Source organism: Benincasa hispida, chromosome 2 (assembly GCF_027475165.1).
Source record: "Benincasa hispida cultivar pf3 chromosome 2, pf3_genome.v1.1, whole genome shotgun sequence".
Taxonomy (NCBI): Eukaryota; Viridiplantae; Streptophyta; class Magnoliopsida; order Cucurbitales; family Cucurbitaceae; genus Benincasa; species Benincasa hispida.
Window position 1 is genome coordinate 70,284,936 of NC_143479.1, and position 8,792 is coordinate 70,293,727.

Consider the following 8,792-nt stretch of genomic DNA (forward strand, 5'->3'; position numbering starts at 1 on the left):
CAATACATCCATTCGATGTGTGTAACCACCTCCACCCCAAACATATGCATTCGCCATCCAATTAGCATCTATTGAATCATATCTTGAAGAGTTGCATCCTGTCAACATCAATTGTACTTATTCGATCCGAGACTTTATCTTTTAAATATATAATTTATTTTGTAAACTAAAATGAGAAAAGTCACCTCTACTATCTTTCAAACGAACATCTAGATTCGAAAAATCAATCACTCGACATAGGGCAATATGAGAATTTATGAAAAATATAAGGATAAAAGAGGTATATGAAGATTCTTCCTACCTAACTCTTTTTAATATTAAAATATAGTAGAGATAATAAAAATATTGATATAGATATCAAACTTATCGACATATAACAGTGTCGACAAAATATACATACGTCGACATAAATTAAATATGCAAGCATAAACATATTTATCATTTTTATTTTAAAAATCCATATGAAAATTATTATAATATATGTTTATTCTTTTGTGATCAACCTGCGTTTGTAGTCCAACGGTTAGGATAATTGCCTTCCAAGCAATAGACCCGGGTTCGACTCCCGGCAAACGCATTTTAATTATTATTACTTTTAGTTATTATTGAAGGATTTTAATGTTATTGTGCCTTCGTGGAATCCTAAATTTCACTTTTTGAATTCAAACTTATTGAATAAGTAAAGTTAAGGAAATTCTTATAAGTACAAAATCCCAAATATTTACACTTTATAATATTAAAAAGTTTTTAAAATGTTTGTATGAAACTGAATATTTTTTAGGTTTTTTTTTTTTTATTTATTTTAAAGAATTTTCTATATTTAAAAGAAAAATATATAATATAAACTATCATGAAATACCTAAATAAAACTAACCAAGCTCAACAAATTTAAATACATAGAAATATAATAAAAATCACAATATCTACCATATGAGAGGGAAGTTAATGTAAACATGTAATTTATCTCACATGGAGAATAAGGTATTTTTCTTAACCTTGGTTGTATTGTAATATAATACGTGATTAAACAAATCTACATATTATAAAAACTATATAAAAAAACAACAACAACATTGCAATGTACTTTCACTATATCACAGAAAATACATGGAATTATAGAATAAGAAATTACATCACTTAGATTTATATTCTTTGGACTTAGTTACGGTAAACATAGAACTAACTTAAGCCACGTTTACCTTAGAGAAACGTAATAAATCAATGGTGTTTAATTATGTTTAGTATTGTTTATTTGTATTTCATGTCTGTTTTGGCGTATGAGGCTCACTTCCAAATATGTAATAAAAAAACGCAAATTGATTGTCGAGTGGAGGGTGCTCAATCCAATTATGTTTGAAAATTATGTCGATAACTTTACCGATACAATTATAATTACAGTCATCATTTTTGTTACTGTTATAATTTAAGAATTATGAATTTCTCTTATTTACTGTTACCATTACCATTTGACTTAATGATAAAAGTAACAATAAATGAGACATATTCATAATTCTAAATAACTGGGATAAAAAAAAATCCAATTACGTTTACGATCGTGGCTCATTACAATTGATTTATTAATGACATTCTATTACAATTATACTAATTTTCATCCTGTATAGATAGAGTTGACCTTAATTTCAATTTAAATATCCACCACACAAAATAGAAAATTAACCCTTCCTACTTATGACTAATTCACCAAGCACACAAACACAGTTTTCAAATCTTCGAGGGAGAGTGCAACAAAAAAATAATAAAAATAAAATTATAATACTATTACTTTTACCGCTTAATCCTGAATTGTAACGATAATGATAAAAATAGTGATAAATGTGACGATAACGGTAAAAAATACGAAGAAGATTAATAGATGTCTATTGGAGAGTCTCTCTATTTATTTCTTCCATAGGAAAATAATCCTCTATACATGCAATTAGGCAAGAGAACTTGAAGCTCGAACCAAAGTGAAACACTTTCTAACGTAGATCCAATGCTATACGATATAATCAACACGTGCCATGCACGTGAAAAATGTCCAAATTTTAATTAAAAGTTCTAAAATATATAAATTATTATTTTTATATATTTTATTCAATTTGTATATTAGACTTTAAATAAAAAAAAACCAATTTGTGTATTATTTTAATTTTCTTTCTTTCATCTCGTAAATCATATTTTCATTTTTCTTCGCAAGTTTAACAAACTTTTTACCTTAAACTATTAAATTAATCAAATTTAATTTTACGCATAGACAGTTATTACATTTTGAAAATATTTGATAAAATTGATAGTAAATACATTTTGAAAATGACAAAAGCAATATAAAAGAGAAATCGAAGGAAGAGAGGAGAAATATGAGAGAGAAATTAAGTAAAATGGATTCAATTTTCACGTTGACAGTGTACGAGAGTTTGAATACTATATTTATCATAGTTTGTGTTGAATATTTATAATGTGAATTATTCTTGAATATTTATCTAAAAGATAGATTTGATTATGTAGATTAAATTTATAGTTAGAAATTTCAAATTGGATTTGATTATAAAAGTTAAATTTATAATTTCTTCAATTTGAATGAGTTATATTTGATTTTGGTCAAATATCAATTCAATTGAGTTAAATTTCAAAAATATTTCTATTATGTATTTATTTTATTTTATTTTTATTTTGGAGAGTTATTAAATTGCTAGCCTAATAATAGCAACTTGTTTATTCATTTGATGCATATATTACAAATTGAAATGTTCTCTCATTTCTTTCTTTCGTTTGATCTAGAGTTGAGTTGATAACAAATATCCAAAAGTTCTATCCTAAGAAACATAGATACTTCTAATTGTGCAGAGAATCGATATCAAATACAAATACAATATTGATATGTCCAGATACGGGTCTGATACGTGATTTGAAGTATTTGATTTTTTATTTTTATTTTTAATTTTCAGATACGTTTATCTGTTTCCAAATATGTGAAAGGGATACGTGAGTCAATTTTCTTTTTTTTTTTTTTTCCAAATTTAAGCTCAACCATTTAAAACGTCCAACCTACAACCCATTTTATTTTAGTGTATGTTTAGGAGAGATTTTAAAATCATAAAAAAATCATTTTTTTTCATTTTTAAAATCACTTGAAAATAACTTTTAATTACTCAAACTTAATTTAGTTTTCAATTTTACACTTTTAAATATAATTTTCATATCGTAAAAAAATAGTTTTGAAGGATTAAACATGTTTCACAGTGATTTTGAAAATAACAAAAGTGATTTCAACCATTTTAAATCACTTCCAAACATAAAAGTCCACTTAAATTGAGCAATCCAAAATACAATAAATTAAAAAGGATAAAAACATGAAAAATTAAAAAAAAAAAAAAACTTGAAACATAATTAATTCTTCATTCTTTCCTTCTTTTTCACTATTTAAATCATGATTCAAACTCCATTCATCCTAAATTTCATTCTTCAATCTTCATCTTCTACTACTTTCCTACCATCTACTCTAGTCGCTCAACAATCACTCGACGTTACTAGATTTTTTTTTCTTCAAATTTTCACTCTTTTCTTGAATATACTTTAATCTAACTTAGAATAAGTATTATAGTAATTAATTAGACATTACATACATACATACATACATACATACAAACATACAGATATACAGATATATATATATATATATATAACGTATCTTCAACGTATCTGTATCTTAGTTTTTTAGAAATTAACGTATCGTCGTATCGTATCGTATTCGTATCATGTATCTGTATCTATGTCTGTGCTTCTTAGGTTCAATTATATTCAAGTAGTTCGAAATTGCAGTTCTACCAAAATTAGTTGTTGCTTGTTGAGGTGATTGTGTCCTCAATCGTGCCTCGACTACCTTTTGAATCTCCACAAGCTTTTGAGGTTTTTGTAACTTCTTGATTATTTCAATTTATCTTTTGTTATACCATCTAGCTTATTGTTTAGTTTAGATATTATTATTGTATACAATGTGTATTGTATCTAGTTTAGGTATAATCTATTTGCTAGTGTAATCAATGTTTATATATCATGGAGGTTGAAAGCTTAATTTTTATAATCGAAAGTTTGATGGTATACTTGTAACTATCACCATATGTCACGGATTAAAGTTTAAGGATTTAATTTTTACCATTAAATTTAGGGTGTAATTTTTAAAACTATGTTGTTTCTCATTTCTTTTTTAATCAGTAATGAATAGTGTTAAAATAAGATTGATGATAAACTAACATATATTTAGGGAGTTTTGAGATGAGTTAAGCCATCTAAGAAAATACAAATCAAACTTCCTACCAATAAATTTTAAGAAAATTTGAGAGAGAGATTGAAAAAAATATCTCTTTGAGGTAGTTTTGTCTCTCACCTAACTTTCATATAAAGCTTATAATTAACCATAACTATTAACTAATAAAAATAGTATAATTGAAAAATGTTAAAGGGCTGTTTGGAATGCTGAGTTGAGATATGATGACTAGAGTTCATATGCTTGTGGAGTTCATATATCTATAGAGTTCATAGCTTGGAGGGCAGAGTTAAGCTCCTGTTTGGTAACCATTTCATTTTTTATTTTTGGTTATTGAAAATTAAACCTATTTCCTTCCCATTTCTTACAATGATTTGCATATTTCTTAAGTATAATAGTTGAATTCCTAGCCAAATTTCAAAAATAAAAGAAGTTCTTAAAAGTTACTTTTTTTAGTTTTCAAATTTTTGCTTGATTTTTTTAAACTATTAGTAAAAAGTAGATACTAAAGGAAGGTGGAAGTAGTGTCTAAAGGCTTTAGTTTCAAAAACAAAAAATCAAAACCAAATTATTACCAAACAAGATCTAAATAATTTATTTTTATGTTGTCTATTTTTGTTTTGAAACTTTTTATTCGATAATTCTACCCAGTGTTGAATAAAATATGGATTACAATTTTTTCTTTTAATTTTTAAACTTTTTCTTTTTTTCTTGGGTAATGGACAACAATTAACTCACTATATCTCTTGCAAAATATAGTTAAATAAAACGAGAAATCAAAGAGATATCAAAATGTTTGATTCCTAATTTTTCTCCAAGAGTTTCTTCATCATCATTTTCTTTTTCTTCAATGGAATGTCACCACATTTTTTCAATAATTTCACTTTAGATTTATTTAAATTTGAAGGATCATCAGATAACAAATATGAAAATTTCACTATTTTTGCTAGAAAATGTTTTAGAAAAGATAAATTTGTTTTATGATTTTTAAATTTTTTTTTTTGTTATGTGTTACATACTATTCAACTTGAAATAAAGTGAATCACAATGATGTTGTAAGCTAGGAAAGATATCACAAATAGAAATAACGACAACTAGGAGAGATAAAAGAAAGATGGAAAATACAAAAATATGTTAACCCAGTTCGGTATAATCACACCTACGTCTGGGAGGTTCCGTGCCTATGTGAAAAAAAAATTCATTAGTATGTAATTTAGTTTTACAATATGCACATCAACTAAAATTACATAAAGTTAGCGTACATATAACTGAATTACTAGTGAGCTAGTTAGACTCCTCTTAACGTCAATACGCTCTTCAATGAGTCTGTAAAATTAGGCTCCCCCTAAAACTGTTGCCGCAGTAGTGATCTCACATTCTTTTTACCTTCCGATGAATCTTTTGATACCATCTGATTAATTTCACAAAGATAATTCACATACAACCCAACAGATTCTTCACAAAACTTTTTGTACAATAATGCTCTAAATCAAGAGGATTTAGACGACTGACCTAAAAGCACCAAAAAGCCAAATAAATATATCCCATTCAAAAGGTCGACAGTTCATAACCAACTGCAACAAAGAAGGAAAAAATCTTCCAACAGATCACCACCCGATTAGGAAAAGATCTTACTAAAGATAGAGATAAGGAATCCAACATAAAAGAAAATATTATCTCTCAACCACAACAATAATACTACATATATATTTTTCCAAATATTATTAACACTCATTTGATATGTGAATTCAATTATATAACAATATATTTTACAAATTTCTACGTATAAATATTGCACTTAATGTAGACAAAATACTATTATTTACATAATAAAAAATTCTACAACACACTTTAACAGTCATCATTCTTATAATAATTGATCGTGGTTGTTAGAGTGTGGCAACGATCGTCTCTGACAATAGCCGATAGGTGAAGCCATTGAGAACATTATAAGAAAGAAGAGTTGAGGTGAGTTGGTAAAATATATTAACTAAATTTCACCAACATTTAAAGTTGGTAGACTAAACATTGAGTTGATATATTATACCAACTCAACACAACCATGTTGGTGAGCCAAACGCTCCTTAAAAACATATCAAACTAGAGTAAGAACTATTTTAATAATATGTCAAAGCGAGCAAAATTCAACTAGCATATGGATAAGTTAACAATCAAGAGATCTATAGTTTGAATTTTTCTACCTCATATTGTACTAAAAATTGAGCAAAATATCTATATCCATACTGTGATTTTTGTTTATATATTTTGTCAGATTTTTACAATATAATAAAAATATGGACACATTGATGCCAAACTTATCGATATATGATAGTATCGACAAAATATATATACCATATACGTCGACATATAACGCTTATTTACGTTTTAAGTAAAAATGATTAAATTGCTATAACATATAGCGTTTGTAGTCCAACGGTTAGGATAATTGCCTTCCAAGCAATAGACCCGGGTTCGACTCCCGGCAAACGCACTTTAGTTTTTAGTTTTTTTATTTAATAAATAATAATAATTACTATTTTTGAAGGATTTCAATGTTGTTGTACCTTCTTGGAATGTTAAATTTCACATTTTTTAATTCAAATTGATTGAATAAGTAAAGTTAAGAGAACAATGCCACAAATTTTATACATTTAAAATTTAATGTATTTATGAAATTAGAAACATCAAATATTTACGAAGAGAAAACCAAACTTATTTAAAAATATACATTCTTATTTGTATGAGAATTTGTATGTATTTATGAATTTGAAAATCTCATAAAAAGATTATTAATACTTCTAAAACTTATATCCTTTAACCTTTTTATGTGAAAAACGAAATTTGTTTTAGTTAGGCATTCATATATTTATGGGGTTGTAGCGAGAAAAAAAACCCATAAAGAAAGCATTACTCTACTTGAAATGAAATATTCATTTCCTTCAATTTTTAATTTGGTGATTTTTTTTTTTAAAAAAACTAAACTTTAGGGTTGTGGAATTTTAATTAATTATAGGATATATGAATTCTGATAAGGAGTATAATTATTTAGTAACAAAAAAACCAACACTTAAAAGAAAAATATATAGGGCAAAACATCGACAAAAAAAAAAAAACTAATCAAGCTCAAAGAATTTAAATGAATAGAAATACAATAAAAATCACAATATCTATTGTGGATAGTGAATTAAACCTAGTTAATTTAATTAAAGCTAAGATTTAGGTAAAGGTAGTTAAACTGAGAAAATGCTTCAATTAGTTTGATCCATTTGAGCTAAGAAAAGCAAGTCAAGCTTAAAAATTAGCTCGAGCTAGAAGGCCAAGCTAATAGGCGTTTGGGTGGCTTTTAGCCATTTAAGAGCAATATTGTGAAATATGCATCTTTATCGTGCCCTATATATTTTGTCATATATATATATATATTTTATCACACTTCCTCCCAGATTATCCTCTAAATCTAAGAAGGAATGTGAAGACAACAGTCGTCAACCCACTTATGACAACTACTGTCCAACCTATTCCTGTGAACCCATCTCCTTAGCATATGTTAAACCTGATTAACAGTTTATGATGCAGTTGGACTCAAGTTCTACCCTTCCTCCCGTGACCTGTACAGACAAAAACTTAACAAAGTGGACCACATAAACTTCAAAATGTTTGAAAGATCTTGAGTAGTGACTGACTGGTAGATCTGCTAGGCTTTGGGACGTCGACCACTACCTGTGGAGAAAACATTTAAAAGTATGAGCTTAAAATGATTAGCGAGTGACTACTTAAATTAAAACATGTTTCCATACATAAATAATATAAACATGCTTTTTATAAAATATTTATATGATCATTTCTGGGGTTAGAAAGTAAAACTGGAAAAAGGAAATCATATCATATATAAAACTCTGAAATAAAACCCAACATCATTCCCGAAAAGCATATTTACTCCTCTGCCTGAATATGTGGGAGGACCCTTTTGCTCAACCCTTAACAACCTGAGTTGATAGAGAGCCCTTTTTCTTGATCTCCTAAATGTCGATAGCATGAGTCATATATGCACGTAGAGCTAAATTGGGTCCTGACCACATTCCCATACCTTTAGTGTCAAGGATCCCTAACATAACTGAAATCTGAGTACCTTATTATACCTTCAGTTCCGACATTGAAGTAGAGCTCATACAAGGCACAAAATATTGAAAAACTTATTACAAATGTAAAATAAAGTATTTATGTGAGTTAATAATACTTCATAAAATTCGCATAATCGCATGGTGCCTTGTAAACCTTAAGTACAAGTCATAGACATCAACTTACTGAAATCGCATGCTACAATTGCATATAAAATCTCATTTATTTGAAAATATGGGTCATGCGACCAACATATGAATAAAGCATGCATTGTAGAAATCATGGTTTTTAAACAGCATGTTAAATTGGTTATACGTTGAAAATCATATGCAAAACTAATCATTAGAAAACATTGATAAAAAATTGTCACTCACTGTCTTAAACTACTCATCCAAGGATCCGTAAGCCCTCT

At 27.3% G+C, this 8,792-nt stretch overlaps 2 non-coding genes across 2 annotated transcripts; both read left to right on the plus strand.

Moving 5' to 3' along the window:
• The first annotated feature begins 505 nt into the window (after nt 1–505).
• TRNAG-UCC (transfer RNA glycine (anticodon UCC)) lies at nt 506–577 on the plus strand. Its single transcript has one exon. It is a non-coding gene; the product is annotated as a tRNA-Gly (tRNA).
• Nucleotides 578–6,683: 6,106 nt separating this feature from the next.
• TRNAG-UCC (transfer RNA glycine (anticodon UCC)) lies at nt 6,684–6,755 on the plus strand. Its single transcript has one exon. It is a non-coding gene; the product is annotated as a tRNA-Gly (tRNA).
• The last annotated feature ends 2,037 nt before the right edge of the window (nt 6,756–8,792 follow it).